Source organism: Aythya ferina (assembly GCF_964211825.1).
Source record: "Aythya ferina genome assembly, chromosome: 12".
NCBI lineage: Eukaryota > Metazoa > Chordata > Aves > Anseriformes > Anatidae > Aythya > Aythya ferina.
In genome coordinates, this window is record NC_140308.1 from 20,853,591 (window position 1) to 20,868,570 (window position 14,980).

The window sequence follows — 14,980 nt, forward strand, 5'->3', positions numbered from 1 at the left end:
ACTTACTCTGCTGTTATTTCTTTGGCCTTCCAGATGTCAGAAGTTGTCGCCTCCTGAGTGTACTTGCAGGACCCATCCCTAAAATCTGGAACCTGTATCCTCATGGATGTCCCTCCTGCCAAGAGAACACAATATTAGGAATAGCACTTTCTGTTTTAGCTTATAGTTTCTCACATTTTGCTGATATTTAAGACCACTCTGAAGAAATGTCAGTTGATCCAAGTAGCTAAGTGTGCTGCTCTAATTGCTGCATGATGTGATTGGACTGCACTTGCTGCCGGAGAGCTGTAGGGCTTTGCAAGCTGCACACGAGGGTTACATTTAAACATAGTCACTACACATATGTTCTTCAAGGTCTAAATATGCTATAGACCAGTCAACACATTTAAACTCATCCCTATGTTTCTTCATTCCTATTAGCCACAAGTACCCTCAAGACTTAAAAGGAAAATAGTATTTCAGGCTTTTTTAGATGAGGTGGAAAAAAAAATGGAAACAGCAGTAGCTTTAACATTAACTCGAAAATTAAGAATTAAGAAATTTAAGAAAATGCTATGAATTGAAAGAATGAAGGATTAGGTGTAAAGTAACATCCAGGGGATGGGAAAGAATCTGACTAACAGAATTTTATGCTGTAAACATTATACTAGAAATAATCTTTTTGTGTTTCTGTTCTTTGCCTTTTTAATAGTACATGACAGTATCATTTGGACAGCATTTTTTTTAAATGCACAAGCCACCACAATGAAATACACAGTTTAAGCAACAAAAAGAATTCCTATTTTGGGGCTTATTTCCATTTATATTAATTATCAGTTTTTCTGTGGAAGAATTGTATAGTATGTATTTTTCCAGCTTGTTCTTAATAGGTCATTCATTAAAGAAAATCCTGGGAAATTATTTTCTGTGTCAGTGAATACAGGATACCATCTGGGAGCTGAAAAAAATGAACAGAAATCAGACTGAAAAAAAAAAAAAAAAAAAAAAACATTAAAACCATGAAATTAGTTGCACTTATGGAAACCAGACAAATACTTTAAAAATCCCAGGTGCATCACATAGGCTATAATAATTGGCACATTGTCCATTTATACAAGCTATGCGCTTACTCACAGGAGCAGTCACCGGCTTCCTCTGTGAGGCCCTCAGTGATTCACTCCCACCATTTCCCCTGGGTTTTCTCCCTGCCGTCCTGCTTCTCCAGGGCTGTCCGCACCCCCTCCAGCCCCGGGCTCACCAGCATTGCATGGATGTTCTTTGCCATTTCCTCCTGCAGCTTTTCCCAGCTGTCTGCTTACTGGCAGCTCTCCATTTCTCTCAGTTCTGTGTTCCATTTTCTGCTTCCTTTATTCCAAGGTGCTTTTTAACCAACTCTTCAGCATAAGGCAGTTGCAAAAAGTCAGTCTCCTCCCTGGATCCAAAAACAACAGGCAGATCATAAAACCTCTCTTGAAATGTGAGGTTGCCTATTTTGACCCCACTTCTGGGGCAATCTAAAATTCAGTGTTCATCCTGGCGGGGTAAGGTGGATGAGCTAAGTAAAGAGGGAGATGCCCACATTGGCAGATAAGGAAATCACGGCAATATAGTGATAAATATATTAAGATAAATATGGCCATATGCCAATTTTTCCCCCACATAAATAAGACTCTTGTTTACCAAATGTTCAGTTTTGGTTATGTCACTATAAAAATCAAGCAGCTGGTAATTCAGGCTTGATTAGCAGGTCTCCAGTTTTGATTAGTAAATTACTGTAGTAATCAAGGTTAATTCTCATTTCAGAGCTATGCCACAGATTTTATCTCTTTGAGAGAACTAGATTTACTACTCTGGAGAAGGAATATTTTAATAAATATTACAAAAACATTCAGAAATAGAGAGCAAAAGCAGATCCAAAGGTTTTTAAAATATGGAGAACCAGAGCAGCAATGCTGTTCAAACATGAAGTGGTTAATGTCCTTGGAATAAAACTCCAAGCTGCAATTTTGCAGAAGATTTTCACATAATATATGCAGAGATTGCATTGCTAATTCATTTTACCTTGTTTTTCTATTTCTATCTTTAAAAATTGCTTTCTTTGGATCTTCATCTTTCATTTTAAGTGAAAAAAAAAAAAAAAAGAGTATACAGATAGGCTTGAAAAGAAGCCCAAGAGACCATTATTAGTAGAAAGATAAACAGTAGAATGGATTTTAACTGAGCCAGAAAACATCGCTGTAGAATTTACATAAAATTTAGTTTTCAACCTAACATATTGCACATCCAGTTCCAGCTCATCTCAGAATGAATATTCAAGCTTTCAAATGACCCACATGTCCCATAAGTGAGCAAGAGTCCCCAAAAGCCATCACTGTTGCAGAAGAGGCACAATATTAAAAAAACAATAAGAATTCATTAGGGATCTTGTTTTTCTGTGAAACTTTTACTAAATCTTTAGTCTGCAAATTTTGTGATTATCTGAACCATACAAGTTTGTCAGGGATTTGAGAGTGGATAACAAATTTTTATATGGATTTTAATTAGGATAATATTATTTTCTAGTTATGGTTCTGGGTCAGATTCTGTATATCTCTCTCACATCACTATTGTATAATTAGGCACTTGATTATCTAAAATAAGTGTGATGTTTTGCTTTATCTGCTCAGTACTGTTCACTTTTCTCAGATAAGGAAGCATGGGCAATTTTCCGATGTACTATAGTATACCACTCAAAATATTTAGATAACTTTTTCCCCAGTAACACAGAAATAGTTGATTAAAGCCCCAGAACATATGGGTACAGAGGCACATTATTGAGAACATAATAAAAAATGAATTCAATATGCAGTTATAAATATGCTATGCCCCTTAAAGGGAAAAAAAAAATAAAAAATAATAATAATAAAAAAAAGGATATAAAATAAACATGCTATGTCTTTTTTTTTTTTTTTTTTTTTTTTTTTTTTTTTTTTTTAAAGTACTGTGTTCAGTTTTGGGCCCCTTGCTACAAGAAGGACATCGAGGTGCTTGAGCAGGTCCAGAGAAGGGTGACAAAGCTGGTGAGGGGCCTGGAGAACAAGTCCTACCAGGAGCGGCTGAGGGAGCTGGGGTTGTTCAGCCTGGAGAAGAGGAGGCTCAGGGGTGACCTTATTGCTCTCTACAGGTACCTCAAAGGAGGCTGTAGCGAGGTGGGGGTTGGTCTGTTCTCCCACGTGCCTGGTGACAGGACGAGGGGGAATGGGCTAAAGTTGTGCCAGGGGAGTTTTAGGTTGGATGTTAGGAAGAACTTCTTTACTGAAAGTATTGTTAGACATTGGAACAGGCTGCGCAGGGAAGTGGTGGAGTCACCATCCCTGGAAGTCTTTAAAAGACGTTTAGATGTAGAGCTTAGGGATATGGTTTAGTGGGGACTGTTAGTGTTAGATCAGAGGTTGGACTCGATGATCTTGAGGTCTCTTCCAACCTAGAAATTCTGTGAAATCTGTGAAATCTGTGAAAGAACATAGAATTTGTTTCTGTTTCATTCTGTATTATACCATATATATATATATATATGTTTATACAACTGGGACAATTTTGCTACACAGCTATAAACACTTTTATTATGCCCATGGAAATGCAGGGGGTTTTTAATCAGACCAGGATCACCTGTGCTTCTAATTCAGCACCTTGTTTCTGATGGTGGCAAACAGAAAATGCTTCAGAAGATTTCTTTCAAGTGCTTGAAAGTCAGTAGTTGTCATGCAGTCTGCAGCAAGGAGATGCTTGTCCTTCTGGTGTTCTTCCCTGTGTAGCACAGACCTGGAGATTCAATATTTGGTTTTACCTGCATGGTTACCAGCACCTGATCACCTAAACACTTGCAGAAAGTGGAAAGCAACCTGAATTATGAACAGTTAAGATTACCCCCTGGCTAAACTAATCATTGAGTACAAAGTAAGCATATACAGACTGGATTTACGAGTATATTAGGGACCTGTCTGAAACATCAACAATTTAGGAAGCACCACAATTTTCAGGAGAAAAGGAAAAAAAAACAACAACATACTATCAGGCAGAAAGCCTATAAAGCAAACATTACAACTCTGGGAAAAGCGTGTGCACTTTTTCTGGTCTGTCTTATGTGTCCAAGAGAAGTTTCACCTGGGGAAGGAAGGAGTGTGTGTGCAGGGTGGTAGCAATTACAACCAAGCCTTTGCATTAACAGGGGACTTCCACAGATTTTTGGCTCACCTCCAGTAGTACAACAGCTCCTTGAATCTGGCAGTTTTTTACTCTGCTTTTGCGCATGTTTTTATTTTTAGCTTTGGCTTTCCTTTTCTTTGCAGCTCTTCCGAGTTACATGGGAGGAAGCAGACAACTGTTGTTCCTCAAGGAACAGTGCTGGAGACAGTGGCCTCTGTAAGCACCTCTCCTACCAACAGCTATGATGCAGAGACTCAGATAGCTTCAGATTCTTCCCAAGCTGCATTTTTGGCCAAACTCATTGCTTCTCCAGGACTCTGGTGAATTATAACCAGCAGCTTAGGGGTATGGTTGCAAGATGGATAAAGCTGTATTTGAGGATATTAACACAATTCTGTATAAAACTCAAACCTGCAGCCCCCAGAAAACTGCTTCGTGCTACTCCATTGAGAGAAGAGCTCTGAATGGGAAGTAACAGCTACCTCTAGACCTCTTGGGCAAGCACAGGGTAGCGTACAAGTGACTGCTGGTTATTAATTGCCCTTTTGCCATCCTCCAGGCAATCAACATGAAGAAAATATGGCCAGAGAGCCGCTGCAGTCTTGTTACCCCTGGCAGAACAGTAGTTTCATAAAAGCAGCCTGTCCTGGTGTAAATGAGTGAAGTCATAAGTAAGGTTTCTGGAAAGGTAATTAATTTATCCACAGGTAGGATTGCATCACTGAACATGATCATCTCTGTTTAAGGTGATTAACAATATGGTATGTTGCCTGTTTTGAATAAAGACTATGGGCCAGATCCAGCCCTGGCTCAACTCCCATTGAAGTCAAGTGTTTAGCCTGAAAAATAGATTACAAGATGTGGCCATAATTTATGCGTAGAACTTTTTTATTTTTTTTTTTAGAAAAAAATATTTTGCTTTAGAAAGAGTAATTCTTATTTATGTGCACCGCAGCAGTGCCTAGGACCAAAGATTCTTTGTGTAGGATGGTATCCAAGTACATAGCAAACACAGGCATGGTCCCTACCCCAAAGAGTCTTTAATCTAAGCAAAAGACAAGAGACAGCAACCAAATGGGGAGAGGGGCAGAAATGACAAGGTAACTGGGAGATAATTATGATCACTATGCAGTCACAGCACATCAGCTGCTTAACCACTATCATTTTTTTTAAGGTGTCACAGCAGAGGAGAGTTTTAAGGGAGAATGTGAAGAAGGGCAAGTGAAGTAGCTTGGCAGATTTTTATGGGCATGGACACTCTGAGAAGAAAACAGAATGGTTTAAAATTTAAGAAACGGGTGGTGAAATCCAGTGTGAATGGTGGATGCAGATTTATCTGCCGATACCTCCTGGATGTGACAGAGACAGACAGGCTGAGGAGAGCCTATGATGGGCCTTAAATGTCAATAGGATGTTTTTAGCTGCACGGTGAAGGAAGGAGACAATGAAAGGGTATGTGGTAGAAGCAGAAGATGGTACAATATTAAATTTAAATATGCATCCCTGCAGCAGTGTCAGAGTGAATGGGCAATATATCCATTTGCCAAGGCTAAAGTAACTGAGATTCATTGCTGGGGTTTGAATGAATGATTGAGCTTTGCTGGTGAAAAAGTTGGGCTGTAGACATAAAGCAAAGCAATCGGGAGGTTTGTTTTAGCAAGCACAAATCTAGAGAGAAAAATGTAGAGAGACATCACATCTACATAGAAGTGGACCTAGAACTTGAGATAACGGTGCTAATATAGTGGTCACACTTCAGGTTTTTGTTTTGCAAGATCCTGCTGGCATAAAAGAGATTCTCTGTACCTGAAAAAGAAAATGATTCTGAAATGGCTTATACGTGAGAAAGCTGAAAACATTTTGTGCATTATCAAAGTATATGGCACAGTGAGAAAAACAGGTGTCAAAAAGAACAGACACTCCTCTTAAAAGGTTTTAAAGCTTTTTTTTCATAACACTAATCATTTGTATCTCATTTTTGTTTATTATACATGTATGCACCATTTTTGTGTGCCACTGTGGTAACTGCATAAGAGAAGCATGTATGGAGCTGCTTACACATGGTTGTAGGAGTAGCTTTTTGACAGCCTGACCACTCCAACCTTACTCTGAATAAAAATAGAAAGGACAGTACATATGCTACTGCAAAGCAATTTATATAAAGTATGTTTAGGTGATATCTAAATTACTGCCAGAGCTCTGACCTTGATTACAAATGACCATAAAGTAAAGAATACTTTGAAGTGCCCCAAATTGTAGATCAAAATGCTTGTATATTCATCACTTCGACTAAGATCCAGCCAAGATTTTGTTGGCTAATAAAGACTGTAAATTAAATAGAAAACAGGCCCAGTAAAGAGAGGTCATGGCTGCTTTTTTAAATACTTACAGTCCTTTAGGGATGTCTGTGCTGTTCTAATTGTTCAGAGTTTCACTTTCTGCCATGGGAGCTGCAAATGTGCGAGCCTCTGTCTCATAACGCTGCAATAAACCTCCATTTAAACTTGATGGGTCCCTTCTCATTGGAGTTTTATTTTGCAGACACTTTTGTGATGTGCTTTTTTTCTGAGCACTGTGAATAAATACGATAGAGATAATACCTATGCAAATGGGCAGAACTAAAATGTGTAGGTTTAGGAAAAAAAAAAAAAAAAGACTTTAAATATATATATATACACATTTATCTAAAGAATAAAAACCCAGTAGTATCATTTTTCTTATTTTAAGAATGATTTTCTTCTAATCTTCCTGCCAGTCAGCATTCCTCTGAGGAATGTAATAACTATGCACGATCTGATTGGCACAATGTGAAAATTAGCTAAATTTCAGTATTACAAGTGTTTTCATTCTTCCCAGTTTGTAAATCAATGCTCGTGGCTACATTATGACCACTGCTAATGACCAGTCCTAACTTTTGGAAGGATCAGCTACTTCCCAAGCTACCAGCTCTCAGTCCACATGAAGATATATGATAGGAAACCTCTGGACAAGCTGTCTAGCTGTGCTTGATAGTGTTTTAACAATATACCACTGTACTAGTGCCGTGTTAAGTTATCATGCCATCATCAGGTGAGCTGTGTTCTACACTATTTAGTGACATTCTCTCTCTTTAGTTATCTGAGGACTGTTTCAATCAATCAAGTTTATAGAAAGCCTTGATTATCACTCAAAAGAAACATCTTTGTGGATCTTGCCCTTAAAATACAGGCCAAATTCCCACTTTTAGTGCTTCTGTGAAGTTGTAACCCACCCAGACTCTAAATGGTTTCTATATTTAAGTGAGAAAAGCATTGTGACTCACCACAGAGCAGGACATTGGATGGTCTCTGATTCTGTCTGCCTGAAATGGAGCCAAGAATTAAGATTTATGAAACAGATTATGAATTTTGTACGTCTCAGTGAAAAAAGGTGACTGTTATTTACACTAGATTAAACCTTCAAGCATGCAAGAGTCACCTTAAGTAAAATGCAAACTTAAAATACCACCCCACAGATGAATTAAGCCTTTAGATATTGAGGAGTCATGATATTAAGGCACTTTTCTGGGTAATGATAGCACAGCAGAAAAAAGGGACTAACCAGTATTTCACATTAGAGTACAAATCCTCTGTAAAATGCATGTTGTTCCTAATGAACTTTTTCCTATTCCTCCAGCTGAGGGGAGACCATGTGCTGTTTTTAGTTACAGCATTGTAAATCTGTAATAATAATACAAAAGTTCATTGAGTTGAAGAGGACTTCATATTTTTTGTGAAAACAGTTGAAGTCACAAATGAGATATTCCTATGTTCCCTGTTTCTGGGTGTTTTTATTTCTTTGTCTCATCCATTGTCACTTATTCTTTTTCAGCCTCTGTACTTAGTTTATTCCATCCTCTTCTACCCATCCTCTCCTATCCATCTTTATTGTTATTTTTTATGGCTTTGGGTGGGTGGCTAACTGGCATTAGGAAGAAAAGCCACACAGGAATACATCGCCATGTACTATTATCCAGAGCACCATGCCTCCTTCTCTTGGTTACCTCAATGTCATAATGAAACATGCTATATATTTACTGTTTAAACAATTTTAAATAGTAGAAAAAAAGAACACTGTTGGGTTTTTTTATTTTTTATTTTTATTTTTCCCTCCTGAGGCTGTCATCTATTACAAAATCCTACAAACAGAAAAAAGGAACAGGTAAATGAGTACCTTAATTTGCTTGCTATTGAGAAGCTGTTACTATAATAAACAGCAGCAAGACTTTTAAATCAGGCCTGTGGAACAAAGCATTCCACTGTCATTTTTGCATTAGTGACTGCAGTTGATGTCATTTTCACAAAACAAAATTATAACCAAAATGGATATTTCAGGTCAAAGTACCACAAAGAGTATATAGATACATTTCTATCAATAAATCTGCCCTCTTCCTGCCCTGACATAAGTGTTCAACCCCTTGTGATTGACGTTTTTACCACTAAATTATACTATGTCTGCTTCTACAAGAAATGTCTCCATTACAAAATTAGCTAACCATCAACATAACATAAAATAACTTCAACATGGTGTCATTTCACAAGAATATTGATTCTCAGAGACTTACTGGATTAAATCCTGGTTTCCCATAAAAGGAGCAGCCATTATGTCTTTAGTAGACAGAAAAATATATATTGTTCAAATATGTATATTGAGGAGGTTAAAACTTCACTGCTAGACATACAAGATTTTGTCCTGTGGCAAGATGAAATAAAGAAAAATGTCAAAATATTAATTTGCATATACATAAATTTAAGAAACAGCTACTATTCTCTCATTTTATTTTCCTCTGTTGAAAGATACTTCAGCTATTGGTTGCAGTAGGAAAAGTCAACAATTCTTCTGGGTTGACTACTGAGTCTACCAGATTCTTTTCATGGCCTTGTGCAAGTAAATTTATCCTTGCTTCATTTTCCTCGCCTTTAGTGTTAATGCAGTTCCTCATACCTCACAGGATGTTGTGAGCTTTAATTGACTAATACCTGAAAGGTTTTTCGAGTTCTTAAATGAGCAATGCTATTTAAGAGCAAATAATCATAATATGCAGTTGTAGTTTCTTCCTACAACAAAACTGTAGAAAGGAAAACTAATTAGGGAACAGATTTTTATCACTCTCTCTACTTCATTTTTATAGACTTGTCCTATATTTGGCATTGAAATAATAATGGGATAAACTCTTTCTGGGCACAACTTCTACAATTTTAATGAAATTACATAGGTGATAAATTTGATCCAGCTCTTTGTGACTACTTGCACATCAGAGAATTTCCTCAGAGAAAAAGACACCGCTACGGCCACAGTTCATTCCTGGTACTTACATGTATATTATTTTATGTTTCAGCCTGATTCCTTCAAATATGGATGAAAAGCGGTGTCTTCATTAAACAAGGCATGATGCAAATTTAATTGTATATACTATGCTGTCCTGAAGATGCTGCCCTGTTCAGGGCTAGTGGCATGCTTTGAGAGTAGCCATAAGGTGAACAGCTGCCAGATTTTTCACTTTTTAGGAAACACTTTTCATCTGTGGAGTAACTGTTCATCTTAAAATAAAGCCTTTAAAATCAAATGGGTTCTGTACTCCCTGGTAGAGGAGAACCGGGTAACATACCAGTTCCAGGATGACTAGCAGTAATGAGGTGTAAGAGACATGGGGGGGAAGCATGAGGCTGCTGGAGAGGTACCCACGGAGTTTTGCAGTTACAATGTCTGCACATAGTAGACTTGTATTCCTTGAAAAGCAGCTATGATGGGAAGGCACCACCCCTCGACCATAGCTTGCGTATGTTTGTGAAGGTAGGGGGCAAGTGGGATTCTGGTCAGCAGCTCCTGCATGCTCTGGCTTTGTGTGGCGTGTATGAAAAAAGGGCATTTTCACCTTGGGAGAATCAGTACATAGCTGCCTGGTAGTGAAGGATAGTCTGTTGCCATTCATCCCTGCCCATTAAGTATTGGAGAGGACAATATTACATGTCTCTGCCCATTCAATTCTTTTTTGTTGGCACATTACTATTTTATCATTTTGATCTTCTCCCTACTGAAGATAAAAGACACCATGGGCAGGATTCATGAATGAGCACTGTTATTTATCAAGCCAGGACTTTTTGAACATTTTTTCCCCTCTGATTTATGAACCACTTTTCCATATTTGAAAAGCAGTTCATAAATCGTCCAGCACCAGCAGAAATTAATAATAATGAGTTCATTTACATAAAAGGACTCATCCTGCCATTTGCTGATAATGTTTGAAGCCAGAACCTTGTCAGCAAACAGGATTTTTGCTGGCAGTGCAGGAAATAATCTTTTGTTTATAAATTAATTTAAACATACTTTTCCCTCTGTTTTTAGTGCTGTTATAGGGACATTTTGTTGAGCAAAATATTTTGCATTTTCTTTTTTTAACAAATGGCATTGCCCATAGCGGAAACAGATTTTCAGTAGCATTAAGAGTAGGACTTTTAAGAGAGAGAAAAATGTTTTTGCATTTAATTTTATTTTATTCTGAGTGAGGATTCCATGTAAAACTGTTGGGAGCTGCATTTCATGAGGGTTTATTTGAACATATTCCTTCTTCCAGATCTGTGTGTGTTCATTCCCCCCCTCAAGTTCCATTCTGAGTTTCAAGTTCAAGTGAACTGAAAATCTCAACAAGAAACTCCCACGTTTCTTCTGGACTCCTGACAAACCCACAAGTTTCACATGATTTTGATGCAAAACTATAATCAGTCCCAGTGTTTTTTTTTTTTGTTTGTTTGTTTGTTTTTAAGCAGGGATGAACCTGAATGAATATTTCCATAAACCAGGGGTAGAATCTATGAATGAAAGTTTAATGCCAGCACACATGTGGTGTATGTGTGTGTTGTGTGTTTCATTATATTTGAATGCCAGAAACTATTCTCCTTTCCCCAAGACTGGATTTACATAATTTACTCTAATGGAGCTCAATCAGATCTACACTGTTGTAAGAGAATCATGCATTTGAAGCATAAAGGTACAGTTTCAGAACACACTAAGTCTAACCTAAGTCTCAGACTGTTGCTGTGAAGAGACTAGCTCTCCCTCACTATGAATTGGGACAAATAGGGCAGAAAAATCAGACGCGCACACACTCCACATAATATTTCCATTGGACCAGCAGCCTGGCAGGGCGCATTTCCACACATCCCTCAGCACCTTCCTGGCTTGGCTCACACTCTTTCAGGTGATTCCAGGCAGCCAGGGGGTTTTGGGACCCCATAAAGCATTTTCTGTCCTCCTGCACGTGGAGCCTACTTGTCTACAACAAACATCCAGCTTCCAGTCCACAGCCCAAGCCTACAAATACCACAATAAACAACACAGAAACATTTTAGGTTGCTTTCTGCATTCAGGCCCATCTCTTCAGACAAAGGTGGACAGCTGAAAAGCCCAATGCATACTGCTTTCCTAACTTACACAGCATATTAGTCAGATTTGCAAGAAGGTAAATGAAATATGCATATGAATATTTTACACAAAAATTGGTCTAATTCTCTCCTAGTATTTTGAAAAGAGTAAAACACTAGTGACAAATATCATTGCAAAAGAATGGAAATTCATCTTAGCTTGTTTATTTCTTTATGTACAGCACCATTATTGGAAATGTTGATATAGGATATGATTTTCTGGTTTATTCAGTTTCTTAGTGTTGGAGATTTGTCATTCGGTATTCTGATTTTTGTTTGTAATTTAAGCTTTTGTTTAGCAAACACAGAACAGGGTGTTATCACAAAAGAAACACTATAAGTTGGAAATGTGCATTATTAATCTGATCTGTGTAACATGTATGTATATGGCTTCAATTGAAAAGCTACATTAAAAAACAACAACAAACGGCATGAATTGCCTGTTTCTACTTCTGGCCTTAATTGGTGACATCTGGGTTTGTTGGGATTGAATAAAACTTTCATTTTGTGTTTTTGAGAAGGAAGAATTGGCTGACTAGTTATCTTTATATGGTTTCATTTCCTCTCATGTCCCCTTCTCTCTAGAAATAAAGTCTTAGAAATCTTCAAACAGCACAAGGGAGCCAAGAGTTTTGCATACTGTTCACCAAACTATTCTGAGCTCTACCTGGGAAGCTCATTTCAACTTTATGCTTTTATCTGTAAAGCAGAGTTAATGATTCAGCTCAGAAAACTCTGATATGTTCACTAAAATCATTATATAAAGCCAATATATATTATTATATTACTATTCAGAACACCTTTGATTTTGCATTAGTAAAATATGTTTTTTTTTTCAGAAACAGGCTTTTATAGAAAATTTGGTTCTAATTAAACTTCTTGAATTGCAGGTACTGATAGCTACCTACACACACACACATTATATGCCGGTGTAGGTTATGTAAGCTTCTATGTAGCAGGTAGCATGTTGACTCACCAATCCTTGTCACATGTTTTTGGATAGTGGTTGATCTCACCAGTTACTGACAGCTCTTACTAGTGCGTGATCAGAATCAAACATCACAGGTTTCTGATGGCTCTTTGTGTTACTATGCATTTTCCTTCTCCTTAGAGGCCTTTTAAAGATTTCACTAAATGGCAGGAATATAAAATGGAGAATATTCATATGACCTGGAACAGAAAACAGAAACTGGAATCAAGCTTCCCAGAAGAAAATATCTAAGGGAGAGGGGAAAGTGCTGTCTGTGGCAGCAAAATGACATACCAAGTAGACTGAAAGCAACATTCCTAACGTTAGGAGCCCACTTACCACAGTGCATAAATTCAAGACAATGAAAATGTAATGAGTAAGGCATTTCAAGAGGTGATTGTGACAAGGATGGGAGTGGGGGAGGGAGGGGTGCTGGATCATACAGTCAACCACTTCAGGTAAGACTGTTTATTGCTGGAGAGAAGACTCCAAACTGGGAAATAATTTAGGGTAAGGGTCCCAAAAAGCCTTTCCTTCCCAAGTAAGTGAACCAAGTTTCAAGTTGAGACTGGAAATGAAATGAGAATGTTTTAACTGGCTGCCTAAGATCCTAATTTCTGATAACATTTAGTTGCATGTAAAGGACGCAGGAAGCAATGTGTAAAAGATCTTCCCTCTTGCACACCAGGCAGTCTGTTGAAAACATCCTACTGTAAGAGAAAGCTAAGTACAAAAATTCATGACCCCTGAACAAATGCCTGTTGGGAGTTTCAAAGAACCAGTAAGTCTTGATCCCTTTGGGAGATAGAGATGTTGCTGGAAGCCACTGCTAACAAGGAGCCAAAACTGAAGCTGGGGCTGCTCAGCACTTCTGAGGATTTGGCCTTCGATTTGAGCAGCCTGCAGACCCCAAAGCCCAATCCTAGGAGGCTGCTCTATAATTCCAAATAAGCTTTAGGGGAAAAAAATCTGAGGCAAGCTTTCAACCTTCTGAATTGTTTTTAGTAAGGATTTTCAAAGTTATCTTCATGAAGAAAAGGGCTAGAAAATAGCTTGCTTAAGGTAAATCTGAAAACCTGGGATCTGTTCCTGCCTTCTCCAAAACCAGGAACTTGTGCCTGGTTACACAGACAAGTTTGGTCAGAAAGAGAAAAGACAATTATTTTTAGAATCAGCATAAAAATACAATCAGGGCTGATGATTTTGTTACTCATTTTCACACTTCTGCAAAAATCTGTGTGTTTTCCATTTCTGAAATCAGCTGAAGATTCTCAAATGTCAAATAAACTTTTTTTTTTTTTTTTTTTTTTTTTTTTTTTTTTTAAGTTCCTAAGCAGGAAGCTGTAGCAAGAATACAATCATAACCTTAACTCTTGTACATACTCCAAACTTCGACAGATCATCAACTGGATTTCCACAAATCCTAAAAATTGGCATAATAACCACGAGATTAAAAAACAAACAAAACAAACCATGAGACACTAGAAATAGAAATCCCCCACACACTTGGGATCTTTATATTCTCATAATGGCTTCTGAACTGTGAGGTACTAAGTCTTAAGGTATATTTGGAGTTTTTATCACACTCCCAAGCTTTCCTACACAATCATGAAAACTATAAAGTTTTGTTTTATCTTTAAAAAAATATTTTCACATTTACAGTAGCTGAGGCTTTAAATAAAGCATCAAACACCACAGAGTTCATGATAGAATTGTAAGAACTGGCAATCCTGCCTGTAATAAGCAAGCAAAACTGTGTTCAGAAGCTGGTAGAAGAGGATGAGGAATAAAGTACTGTACAAGACAGGAGAAGATTTTGGAATGTTACCACCTTGGAAAGGCTGCATTTTTACATTAGGCCTGTAATGTTGTGAGTGACTGTCTCAGCTCTCAGGTGCCAAGGCTTGTTTTTTTGTGGGACTCTGAGATTAAACTACCCATTAGCAATTTCAGTCCATTCTCACTTTTTCAGATTGCATTTCTCTTTTGCATTTTTTTTCTTTCCCTGACAGGCTTTTTCAGTGAGCTTCCTTTTAAATAGATCATTCTTCATGCTATTTTATAATAATTTCAAAATGGTTATTTTCTTCACATTCTTCTCTTTCCCATCTCTGCATTTCACTGGTGAGCATGTTCAGAGGCTTGGCAAGCTGCTGAGCTACCATGTGTCCTAGCACACATCTTCTGACTGCAGAGCACAGACATTCCCAAATGGCCAGAGGCTGCTGGGAGGGGGAACACTGACAGCCTGCCCTGGGCACTCACCCTTGCTATGTGATTCACCTCTCCCCAGGGCAAGTTCCCTGAAAGGGAGAGTTCCTCTGGTGTTGATGAGGTGCAGCAGTGTTTTCCAGTGAGCAGGAAGCCTCCTTTTTTTTTTCTTCACCCATCTTTGATCTAAGGAAAC

General features: G+C 37.9%; 1 long non-coding RNA gene across 1 annotated transcript; it reads right to left on the minus strand.

Moving 5' to 3' along the window:
• Nucleotides 1-666: 666 nt before the first annotated feature.
• On the minus strand, nucleotides 667-12,776 carry LOC311443494. The gene is made up of 6 exons (XR_014697290.1): nucleotides 12,580-12,776; nucleotides 8,747-8,874; nucleotides 7,466-7,504; nucleotides 6,554-6,736; nucleotides 1,114-1,411; nucleotides 667-937 (listed from the first exon to the last, which is right to left on the minus strand). It is a non-coding gene; the product is annotated as an uncharacterized lncRNA (long non-coding RNA).
• Nucleotides 12,777-14,980: the final 2,204 nt, after the last annotated feature.